The sequence below is a fragment of the Columba livia genome, chromosome 1 (assembly GCF_036013475.1).
Source record: "Columba livia isolate bColLiv1 breed racing homer chromosome 1, bColLiv1.pat.W.v2, whole genome shotgun sequence".
Classification (NCBI taxonomy): Eukaryota; Metazoa; Chordata; class Aves; order Columbiformes; family Columbidae; genus Columba; species Columba livia.
In genome coordinates, this window is record NC_088602.1 from 176,008,579 (window position 1) to 176,021,798 (window position 13,220).

Sequence of the window (13,220 nt, forward strand, 5' to 3'; positions counted from 1 at the left end):
ACATACTAACAAATAACACCAACAATCCTCATGTGTGCCAACAATGTAAGAGCACCCCTACATGGCAACGTGACAGCATGTTACGCACAGTCACAGTCACGTGAACTACCACAAGTAACTCTCTAGCTATATAATGTTACACGAAATTCATATTTTTTTTCCATAGGGAAGGCACTAACTATTAGATTTTTTTTGAACTGCTGTTTTTACAAGCTTGCTATGGATTTTACATGAAACAGTAAAACCAATCGCTGGAGTTGGATTGTATCCAAACAAACATTTGTTCCCAATCCATATTCCTGCAAACTAGCATTATAAATACACCCTGGGTTCCACCACTGGCACAAACGCCATATATAGTATGGAAGAGTTTCAGCCCTCAGCTTTAATGATTTAAGACTTCACTTAGAAAGGGAGAAGCTTTGAAGAAGCTTGTAGCTTTCAGAGTACATACATCTTAACACAGGAATATACACTTCACCATACAGACAAACCACCAAGTCACAGTGTTCCAGTCTGTCCTCACAAGCACATCCCAGAGGAGCTTACCCTAAAAATGGGTTTCCCTGACTTCAGTGGCCAGTCCTGTTATCACGGTCTTTTAGACACCACTCAGCACACACCTTTGCAGGCACTTCGGTTTGCCAGAAATGACCCCAAAGGTGAGCACATCTGGTGTGGAAAGAATGTGCAGAACTTTTTCTGTCTCCTAATTTGAAACCAGCTAGTTTTAGCTCTTTTCGGTTTAGTTTTCCTTTTCCTATATGGTATTTTACTAAATGACATGCTGGAATGGACTTTTTTCCCATAGCTATAAAAAGAAAGGTGTGGTCTGAATGACAAACTAGAAGCCAGAAACCCTGAATTCTGATCTGGGCTCAGATACTGATTTCCCGTGTAACATAGGGAACATACCTTTATTTCACAGACCAGGAAACCAAGGCAAAGAGGAACACCAGTCAAACACAACTCTATTAGCTCCTTAAGCACAACTCTACAATTGTGCAGCATCTTGCACAGTTGCCAGACCCCACCTAGTCTATTGCAAAATACCAAATTACTAAATGTTTTCAGAATCCAAGTCTCCATTCTCACTACAGAAATTAAGCCTTCTTGCCCTTCTATTTTTCATCTTCCCTGGCCCCCAAACCGCCTTAACACAGACAGATAAAGCTTCATCTAAACTTCTCACCTCATCTCCCCAGAGGCCCTTACAGTTTTGTAGTATTCTATCTGGGGGCAGATGAATAGTCATAAAACAAAGCAGGCAGAGAAAAAAAAAAGATATGTAAGTAGTAATTTTTTTTTTTTCTGAAACCAAATTAAGTGTTACTGCTGTTTTCATGCTTAAAATAATATAAATAGCAATGACCCATAGTTAAGAGTCTAGAAATGTGGGCACTCTATACGTCGACTTCAAGTAATGCTGTGGGAGCAGACAGAGACAACCTCGGCAGTGGATGTTGAGGGGATGGGGAACAGTCTGCAGTCCTCTGGCCACAAAGGTCTGACAAAGCATTTGCCATTTGACTGACTTCAAGAACATAAGCTTTAACTTGGAACATTCCTACTCTGTGTAGCTGCACACAATCCCCTTCAAATAGACACCAGCCAACACTCAACTCTCAGAGAGTTCATCTCTCTCCAAGCTGATAACACTACTGATACTGAACTTCCAATAAAGGATACCTGTTTCAATATTTATCATTATCCTATTGTTATTTACTCTGCTGGACATACACAACATAGAATCATAGACTGATTTGGTTTTGAAGACCTTAAAGATTGCCTAGTTGCAATCCCCTGCCATGGGCAGGGACACCTTCCACTAGGCCAAGTTGCTCAAAGCCCCATCAAGCCTGGTCCTGCACACTGCCAGGTATGTGGCATCCACAACTGCTCTGGGCAGCCAGTTCCAGCACCTCACCACCCTCATGGTGAAGAATTTCCTCCTTCTATCTAACCCAAATCTACCCTCTTTCAGTTTAAAGCCATTACCTCTCATCCTGTCACTACATGCCCTTGTAAAAAAATCCCTCTTCAGTTTCCTTGTAGGTCCCCTTAGGTACTGGAAGGCTGCTATGAAATACCCCTGAAGCCTTCTCTTCTGCAGGCTGAACCACCCCAAACTGCCTCAGCCTGTCTTCATAGGAGAGCTGCTCCAGCCCTCTGATCATCTTCATGGCCTCCTGGTGTTTTTGCCTGACTTCTTTGTTGTGATGCATCACTCCTGAGCTTGGAAGAGGTGGTCCTTGAATATTACACAGTGTTCTTGGGTTCCTCTTCCCTCCAGGGCTTTATCCTAGATACTCTATCTAGATGATACCTAAAAAGATCAAGTCTGCTTCTCCTGAAGTCCAGGGAAACAAGCCTGCTGTGCGCCCTCCTTGCTGCCCTGTGGATCCTGAACTCCACCAGTTCATGGTCACTGCAACCAAGGCTGCCCTGGAGCTTCACATTCCCCACCAGCCCCTCCTTGTTGACAAGAACAAGGTCCAGCATAGCACCTCTCCTAGTTGGCTCCTCTATCACTCGGAGAAGGAAGTTATCATCAATGCATTCCATGAACCTCCTGGATTGCTTCTGTCCTGCTGTGCTGCCCCTCCAACAGATATCAGGGAAGTTGAAGCCTCCCCATGAGGACCAGGGCTTCTGAATGTGAGGCTGCTCCTATCTGTTGATACATGGCCTTATCCATTCAGTCTTCCTGTTAGGTAACCTGTAGCAGACCCCCACTATAATGTCACCTGTCCCTGCCTTCGCTTTAATCCTGACCCACAAGCTCTCCGTCACTTCCTCATCCCTCCCTGGGTGGAGCTTCACGCTCCGCTGCCTGTCCTTTCTAAAGAGACTGCACCTTTCCCTTCCAACACACTGGCCATAGGAGCCATTCCACCACATCTCTCGTGATGCCAATAACATCATAGCATCCACTATTATTAAGAGAAAACACTAACCAGAAATGAGGAAAATATCTTTCCCATGTTCAACTCTCAACCATTAAAGAAAAAACAAATACCAACAAAACTTTGCATTAACTTCTGTGCACCTCGGGAGATTTAATAATTAAAAAACAAACACACACCCACCAAACAAACAAACAAAAAACCCACAAAAACCAAACCACCACAACACCAAAACAAAACCAACCACAAACACAGAGAGAGAAAAAGCTCAGTAAAAAAAATTAGTCAGTACAAACAGCAACAAATAACTTTCTCCTATTTTCATATGGGTGAGTTTTCATATACATTTCTGTTCTTCCAAGAAGTCACATTTTTCTAGCAAAGTGACAGAAATTTGGTTAGGTTAGAAAAGGCAAAAGCCCATAAGATCACTCTAGTCCAAAGGACTGCCACAGGACCAGGCATCATGAGTGAAACCCAAGCACAGCACCTAAGCAACCTAATTTCTGCTGGGTTTGGTCTGGTGATGCCTTGAGTCAAGTCTGTAACATGTATTGGAGACGGCAGCACCAAACACTGAAGTGCCTCTTGATTGAGTCAAACACATTTGCAGGAGTGAGTCTGAGGCTGCTGGAACTGACAGGAGCACAGGGAGAAAAAGGTGATGAGCTAGAGGTAGCAGCTCCATCGGGCTGGTGGCACGGGGGGCAGAGAACCAGCTGGTGTTCAGAGCAATGCCAGTCTTTTCAGGTGAGGCTCTGCTACAGAGCTGCAGATCACTGGGCATCACTAGGGGAGATCACCATCCCTCACTGACTTAGACGTGATTCCCTACTTGAACATACCACTGGAATTTCCATTTTCTTGCACTGGCATCAGAGGCCAGGCAATTTTGGAAAAGCTTAATTCAGCACACAGAAAATGCAGAGCCCTGTTTATGCAAAGGCTGAGATAACCTTCTGTAGCATATTGGCAACAAATGCAGCTATAACTTGTCTTCTAAACAATCAAAGCCTGTGCCTCAATTTTAACAGCATATGGATTATGCAAAACTATGAACTGAATACAAAAAAGGAGTACTAGAATTAAAACATGAGAGAATAGACCCAAATCCATTCAAGAAAAATGCTCTACACAATCAACAGAAAAGCTGTTTACTTCAAAGATCATTTTCACCCCAGCCCACCATCCTTGATCATCAAGACCATAAGAGAGTGAACAGTGGATGATCAGTCACAGGAAAGGAAATATTGACTGAAGAAAATCTAAGCCCAAGAACTCCATGAATGAATCTGGAGATATTCTCCCACTCTCAAATAAAAGCTTAGAACACTCCAGCTGCACACAAGGGCACATTACGTCAACCAAGCAAACAAAAACTCGTCGCTAGCTAGGCACCAGTGCCTACCAAAAATCCCACTGCTGTCACATGGACCACAGAGACAGTAAATCCCACATGACTGATGTCAGGATAAAGCCAACGCAGGAATGCCTCACAGAGTTTATTACGAACAAGAAAGCCTCAGTCCACTATGATTCACCGGATCAGCTGCTCTCCGTGAGTACCATTAAGTAGCACACACAGATTTGAGGCACCTGTGTGTTTTAATTTTCCTAATTATACATAACCAACATGCAAAGAGATGCTGACAAGATGGTACACAGTTTTTTTTTTCCCCAACTTCCCTGCAGCTGAATTACTCTCAGTATACAGTGGCATTTAACCTTTGCCATACAGCTTTGGCACACCATGCTTTAAGTTAAAATAAGTCTTCTTTGACCAGCGTACTTAGGTGGGTGGAAGAAGACTTGGCAAACTTAGCTCCCACAATTCTCTTATTACCTTCTTTATTTGTCATCTTGTAACAGGTCCCACTAAAGATAAAGTCCTTTGCTAACTCTACTTAGGTCCAGTGGACCAAATTCCACTTAATTATCTCACTAGGTAAATTTATTACCCGTAGAAGACCTTGAGGCATCCAACACAACAGCAGAGTAACAGCAGTAAGTAATTCATATCTACCATGCTTTTACAGTGTGTTCACATCACATTGTTCTGAAATGGCCACCAAGTAGCTGAAGCCCCAACTTGCTCAGAGTGGAACCATTGGAAAGCAAATACTCCAGCCTCAGCTGTTTTAAACAAAGGACAAAAAACATTTCAGAGGTGAGATTTAGATGTTCCAGCCAAGTACATCTATCATCAGTTCTTGTGACAGTTCTGACTGGTCTCATGAGCAAAGACGCCAGTCTGCGTCACCTGGTGGCTCACCCAGCCCAGGACAAAAGCCTCTTTTTCCACCCATGTTCCCCAGGGATGCTCTGCAAGCCCTGGCACAGCCCCATGGAGCCAGCGCGCTGCTGGGGTGTGAGGGGCAGCGGCTCCAGCCGCCCATCCATCCCCAGACCGACTCGGACACAGTCGATTCATCTCCAGCACCCTACAAAACAGCCTGTGTGCATGCCTCACAAAACTTGTAGGCTGGGAATTGCAAAACTGCCTTTCTTCAAAAGTTAGGCCTGGTGATGAGTTTCCTAACCACAAATCCATGAGTACAACACAACAGTAGAGTGAAGTATAGGCTCAGTCAATTTACACCGTCTTCTTCTGCCAGCCAGAACTTAGATGTTGCTGGGCTTAACAGCAACACTTCTAAAATGCTTGTGATTAAAAAAAAAAAAAAAAAAAAAAAGGAATTTTCTCTACAAAACAATGCACACAAACGTTCCAGTGTTATTTTTGTGTTTAAAAAAAAATAAAAAAAAATAATCAAACTTAGCCAAATTATATTCTGAGTAGTGGCTGCCATGTCATCACCCCTTCCTCCTCCCAGCCCAGTGAATGTGTTTTCCTCCTCAGAGCTCCTGGTCTCCTTCCATTCCCTGCTTCTCATGTTATCTGTTACATCATCAGCCAATCACAGATGTGAAAGATAAAAACTAATCTCTAGGAGTCCATCGAATACATCAGAATCCATACAGATTATATATCTGGGTCCAACACACTACTACTAGTCCTAGTCATTACTTTATATAAAGATGATGCTGTCCTTCCCAACACGTAACAGTGCAAAGCACTGGTGGCCATTTGTATTAAAGCCATTTTTCAGGTCAACCAAAGCAGCATTTCATTCTCAAATGAATTTCCTAAGCAACAGCTGCCAATGAGATGGAAATGAGGCAAGTGATTTCATTTCCCCAAGGGGAATAGCCGGTCTCTCCACAGAGCTCATGATGCAATGCCTCTTCACAGTTGAGCTTCCTCTCAACAAAAACGGTAGAAAATGTTTTTTTATTTATTGCCTCCACCCCCCCGTGCATATCTCATTCATTGTATCACAGATGTTTAGAGAAGCAGCACTCTCTTTTTAACGTTTATGTCAAATACAAAGCCCCAACTCGCCGAAGACTAGTTCAGCATGAACCTTCAAGTAACACAACTAAAACTGTACAGACTACAACTGAAATGAACTGCAAATCAAGCTGTAGTCCCCCAAAAAGAATCCCATCACATCTGGGACTTTCACGAAGTCCAAGTCCCATGGTTACCGCCAAACTCCAGTCCTGCAAGCAGTAAGAAAGCGCTAAGCTCAACAGCTAGCAAGCTGCTATGGGATGAGGCCGAGAAAAAGTTCCACAAAGAAAACTCCAGAACCCTGAAGCCCATTTCCTCAGGATCCTTGCCTTGAGAGAGATGCATGGCTTCCCCAAACTGCTACTATTGGCTTTTATTTATAGAGAAATCTTACAAGAAACTCTCTCTCTTCTGTTTAGTGTCCTATTTTCACAAAAGTTATAGAAATTAGCATCTCCTAACGAATGGGGAACCAAGCTCCTCTTAACATTACAGGTTGACAGAAAAAAGGAAAATAAAGTAGACAGAAGGTTAACCCATCCCAGGAATGTATCAAGCATTATCATAAGAAACCAAAGACCTGTGAGAGCTCAAGCAAACTTTTAAGCCATCTCAGTCCCTATACCCCGCCCTCACATTTTATATTCATCCCACACATATAGTTACCTTTGATTCAGTCAGATGAATGAAGATGCCCTGATCTTGCTGTAAACTGTGGCCAGGAATAATTTCTGAAGTAAAGCACCGAGGCTTTGACAAATACTAAATGCAGCCTCATCTACACTAAGAAAAAAAAAAAAAAAAATCTGTCCTGTTTAAGTCATAAAAATTGCAGCTAAAGCATACTATTTACATCTTGTTTGCATTTAAGAAAGGATTTAACTAATACTGCTATCACATAATAAAAAAGCCTAGTAAAGAACATAAGAAAGAAAATAGAGAAGGGGACTTTTGATCTCAATTGTTGCTACCTCTACGAGCAAGAACACTCTTTTCTACAGCCTGCCAGCACTCCCACAGGAAAAACAGAAATTGAAACCTTGCAATTAAATTATTTTGAAACAAACATCTTGCTGCTTCTTCATCCTAACTCTGAGAGGAGAGCAGCTTTGCCAATAGCAGCAATTCCTCCTTCCGTTATGGAGCAAGCCCGCACTCAAAAGATGTGCTCTTCCTTCATTTGAAAGCCTGAGAATGACCATGTAGAGCTGCTACTGGTCATGTCCATCCACAAACAGTCAGGTATCAGTAGCCAGAAAGGTATGGAGGAGACCGAACAGGGACGGGGTGGCAGGAAGAGGTATCAGCATCCAAGTATTGCACCTTCTCATGTGGCTGCACCTTGAAATGTTTGTGTCCTCCTGAATGGGGTGAGGTTGCTCTGCTCCCTCGGCCAGGGAAAGGGGAATTTTCTGACAGGATGGATGGAGGCAGAATAATCTCTGTACCTTCCTTAGTACCCTTTGCCTTGTGCACTCAGTGTGATCCAGTTCCCACCCCTGCAGTGGCACACAGGGCAAGGAAGCAGTCTCTTTTTTAGAAAAAGACTCTTGTTTTTCTAAGCAGGTTTGTCTGGCCTCAGTCTTAAATAATTATCCTGACAGAGCGAGTTCAAGAACAGCCTGCACTGTGCCCTCCTGGGGCAGCAAGGGAAGCGGCACCTCCCAGGCCAGGTGTATGTGCGGTGCATCCAGCCTGGTATTCTGCCTCCCACAGCGGCTGAAATAGAGGCTATTTCGAGTGAGCATGTGAGCCCTTTCTGCAGCCTCTCTGCTGGCATCCACAAGCGTTGCAGAAGGAATTTAGAGGGCACCTCCCTTCCGAGCCTGTTCAGTGTCCATTTATGGACCTGGTGTCTAAGCAAGCACATAAACCCTTTTTGAACCTGCCAATATTGCCAGTCTCTACACCTCCTGTGGCAGCAAGTTCCAGAAATTCATGACTGCCATGTGAAGAAGTACTGCCATCTGCTTTAAGTTGATCTATTAGGGCAGAAGGTAACTTCCATCAAAGACATTGAGCACCCCTTAATCCCAATACGGCAGGACCTGGTGAACTCGAGTTTCATGTTTCACTTATCCATCGCTTTTCTGATTTTGTAAACCATGATCATACACCTCCTTTTTTTCTTCTCCAAAGTGAGGGACCCTGGACTCCTTAGTCTTTCCTAAGGTGGCTGCTCCATCCTCTCATTCACTCCAGAGAACAGTAACTAACCGCAGTATGTCCTTCCCAAAATGTGTTGACTGGAGCTGCACACAAAACTCATAACATGGGTGCAAAGTTTAGGTGCCCTTTGCTTATGAATTTGTAAACTACAGGTCACTGAAAAATCTTTACCTAAGATACCTGTGACAGAACGCGGTCTCTCTTCCAGGGCACTTCCAGAGTGGTTCAAGAAATCCCCGTGCAACTACCACAGCTTATAATGCTAGCATAATCTTACAAGGCACAGGCATCCCAGTTAGAAAACACTTGTTACTTTCAGAAAAATTTCAGTTTTTCCCAAATACCATCACAACATGTGGCTTGGCATGCTAATGAAAGCACTGAAGGGGTAAAGCAAAGCATTATGGCTCCTCTCTGATGTAAACACTCAAATGTTTATATGGTGAATATTTTTAAGTAGCAGGGAAACAAACCAAGAACTCTAACTTCCCTTTATTCCTTTTAACAAATTGTTCTCCTTCAAACAGAAGCCATATAAACAGTTCATGTTCAGGTATTGTGAAAGAAAGGCTAGGAAAATAAATCTATTTGTTGGTGACATCAGCACTGCTGCTTAAGTTTCATTTAAGTTTATCATGACCTCACCTCTGAAAACCCCTAGTTACAAACCCTGTCATACCCTATATGGCTGTACTTTAACTACTGGCATGCAACCCAGTCTTAAAAAGCCAGTCATCTGTTTAAAGTGAAAACCAGCTGTATGAAGAATAATATCTGGGGTCAGAATCTAATGCCAAGCCTCAAAGACGCAGCAGGTTTTATGCAGATTTGTACTTTTTTTTCCCACATTATGACATATTTTAAAAGCAATACATTGCATGATTTAAGTAACATTTCACAGCCGTTTCAATTTTGCAAGTTTCAGTAAAACTAGATGTGAGAAACATCACAAACAGTAAGTAACCTCCTTCAGGTTTCTTCTACAGAAAGCATGTGAGTTTTGACTACTAGCTATTGAAGCAGATAAGGGGTTTAATGAAGTAAAATGGATTATCAGCCTCTTTGTGACCTGTACAACAAAATCTAGCTTTCAGCAGACAGTTAGGAAACCAGCTTATAAAAGATATCTTATAGAAAACTAATTAGGGTATCTTGAAAAGAAGGTTAAGTACGGTCTGGAGCCTGAGCTATTAATAGAGTTAGCAATCAGACAATTAAGTAATATTAGGATATCACAGTATTTGCACATGATCCACCCTGCAATGCAAGAATCCAATGTGCTCCATCTAACAGAAAGCAGGAAGAAGTTGTCTGCAACAACCACCTGCAGGTCTTCAAATGCAGCTATCTAGATTTTACATTAAAATTGGTGTAGGAAACAAAGTAGTTGCTCCTGGGGAAGCACAGGGCAGGAAGAGAAGCCTGGTGCCACACTAAGGTCTTCTCTCCATGATTCTCAGCTCCGAGGCAAGTTCAGCCCCAGGCCCGGTCGCAGCAGACGCTGGGTAACGTGCCGGATTTCGCCATGTGCCAAGCGCCATTTTATCTTTAGGGAAACATTCCCTTCCCAGGTTTGGCTGGGTAGTTCAAACATTATGTCATCAAATTATTTTTTAAGCCTTCTGACAAAGCCTGCCTGCATCGAGATGAGGCAATAACTTCCCAACCAGGCCCAGCTTCAGGGCTGGTGTTAGAAATGGTGAGCCTGCACATGGCCACGGTCCCACCAACCATTTTTGTTTGGATTTGTTCTGCTTGAAAGAAAAAATAAAACGAAACCTCTTAAAAATTGCACAGTAACAATTCTCATCTAGGAAACATCACGTAACACGTTTGCTCTTTCAATATGGCGCAACCCTGAGAGTTTTTCCCATGGTCACAGATATGTGTTATTCGAAAAGAAGCATAATCTCCTCAAGCCAATACTGACCATGGGGGGAAGTTTCTTGTTTGAGGAACATGCAGTTCCCTAAAAAATTAAAGAAGTCACTGTTATTGTCTCTCTCTTGACCAACCTGGCTCCGATGCCATAGAATCATAGAAGAGTTTATGTTTGCAGATGACCTCCAAAGGTCATCTAATCCAACCCCCTCTCATATTTGAAACTTTTCAGAAGGAAAAAAGCCCTCCTCCGCCACACATGCATCACAAAACCCCACAAAATTTAAGAACTACAACTACCAACTTTTCAAATAAAATCTGCATTTTAGAGGCCTCAAAAGCCTGTAACAGTAACTTTGAGGGGTGGAAGTTAAAAGTTGTAAGCAATCACTGGTATCTGTAGTAAACAGACATCCTCTAAGCCACAGAATCCAAATTATCGTCTTTGTATGTTGAATATAATCAAAATAAAACCATCACATGCATTTACAGCCAACTTATACAATGTGACTGCTGCTTTATATACACACACGTATCAAATGATAAGAGCTAAAAAACTTAATGCAGTTTTCAGTGACTGCAGCTGTCCTTCAACAGAGTAAGCTAGGTTTCATTAAATAAGCCCACAGGAAATCGTTTTATGCCAACGCTACCTCTCTCACTGCACTTTGTGTAATTAACACTCTACATAGCTTCCACAGAAATATTAAAAAAGCAACCAGTCTCTTCAAAGAAGCATCCAAATTGGATATTCCACAAAGCACAGACAAAAGGAGGCACCCCTGCGTCTAGCCCGCATGAAGGGTTTCCTTCTCCTTTTACACTACAGAAAATTTATATCACCCAGCACAATTTCATTAACAGCTAATACTGTACAGCCTTGATATTAGCATGTTTTATTAAAAATAGGGTAATATCCAAAAGACATTTCTGAAGCAGCACACTACAGTTATTAGCTTTACCTATTACTGCCAAAACTGGTCTGGCAAAATTCGGTTTAGTATTTCAGGTAAGAAAAAAGGAGAGGAGCCAAACTAGGTGACCATCTCAGCACCACCACCGTGTACTGCTGTAGCCTAAACCTACATTTACCTTAATGACAGGATTTTACCTCTCTTATATACCCAGCCTTAAGAGGCCAAATGCTGAAAAATAGATACCAGTGCCCTGTAGTCAATTATCTACCTCAAGGCTGCAAGAAACAGGAATTTTTTGGTTCTTTCCCCACCTTGGTTCAATATGACTGGAGTTCCCATTTGAACTTTCTAAAACTTCAGAGCTCAGATTTGTCCGCTGTTCCAGTAAGAAGGAAAATAAAGAAAAGGCTTGAACCAGTCTTTGACCCGACTTTGTGGCAACTCCCTGGTTTAAGTTATTCTTCTCCTCTTGCAGATGCTGAATGCAGTTGAGGGGCTTAGATGAGAAGAAACTGGCAAAGGCTGTGGGCTGCTGGACCCTGGCCATCCAGCCCCGTCACAGCCCACAGCAGTTCACTGTGGCATCCTAGTGACCTCAGGCTCGCATTGGTAAGGTGGGACTCCATCCTCCGACCTCTGCATCGTGAGGAAACTGAGCAACCGATTCCATACGATTATGCCTTGAATAAACTCATCAGCATGGTAATAATAACCTGATTGTTGAAGGGTTTCAATCCCTTGGTTTTCTACACCCTATTTTTATTACTCACACATACATTTAAACAGGGTACCAAGCACTTCAGCTGTGAGCAGAGCAGGACTGACAAAAGGACAAGTTTTGAAGAAACTCATATGTTCTCTAAAAAGGAAGACTAAACACACTACTAACATTATGAAAATGGAAAACTGCCACCAACTTATTTGCCTCAACCCTTTTTGCAAAATTACACTTGCTGCCTAGTTTCAATATGAATTTGTTTTCCAGAATATACACACACATTTATTTCTCACAAATGAATCCAGATGCCTCAAGCTGTAGACATCCATGCTGGGACAACTTAAAATATTATTGCTTTTAGCTGTATGCCTGCTTCTCTTCTAGATGCTACCGCTGCCTCAGAAACCAATGTCAGCTGTCACAGCCCTTGTCCAGCAACAGATCCACTATCAGGCTGCAGATGACTTCTACAAATCCAGGAGGCTCCTTTCTTAACTAGTATGATCATAGTATTTTTTCTTTTTACAGGTGAAAGAGAATGGATAAACAAATTGAAAACAAAAGAACTAGCAAAGGGAAGTGGGGGGGAGGTATTTTTGTACAGGTTAAAAAAAAGGGGCCACAGATTATACCAATACCATTAAACAAAATCTGCAGCATAAGGGAACTACCGTACAATAAACACTTTGCCACAGGGGTTCCAATGTACCCAAACACTGTGCTAGTCTGGTGCCAGCCACCAGCAGACAATTCACACCCCAGCATCTCCAGCCGTGATGGGAGCACGTTGCTCCCTCCTGATTTACTCACCACCTCTGTCTCAGGGCAGACAATTCTGTAGCAGTGAGTCACTTTAGAATTACATGGCAATTGTTACAATTAGACTTGATTTTTTTTTCTTATGACATCAATAAAAAAAGTGGGGTGATACCAATGCTATTTAGATCAACACTGGCAGGACACAGTGGAGAACAAAGTAGGAGATCACAATGCATAGACTTTGAAGGGAGGTGTGAACAAAATACTTCAAAACATGGTTAATGAGTATCCCACTGGAAAAGCTGGATAAACAAACTTTTCTTCTGAGGAAAGGTCAGGAGAACAGCAATTAGGCTGTACTGGAGAAAAGGGCTTGCTTGCTTACAACCTGCACCATGGCCCGACTCCAAACACAAGTTATTTTGCCATGCTGGAGAATGGCCACCAGGAAACCAGAGAAGGGGGAAAAAGATTACATGCTTTTGTTCTTAAGCAGCGAATGGGAGAATGTGTTG

At 42.6% G+C, this 13,220-nt stretch overlaps 1 protein-coding gene across 4 annotated transcripts in view; it reads right to left on the reverse strand.

The window, feature by feature from the left end:
• Positions 1–13,220, reverse strand: part of RASSF3 (Ras association domain family member 3) — a 110,713-nt gene that overhangs the window by 5,350 nt on the left and 92,143 nt on the right. The gene's annotated exons all lie outside the window — the stretch shown is intronic.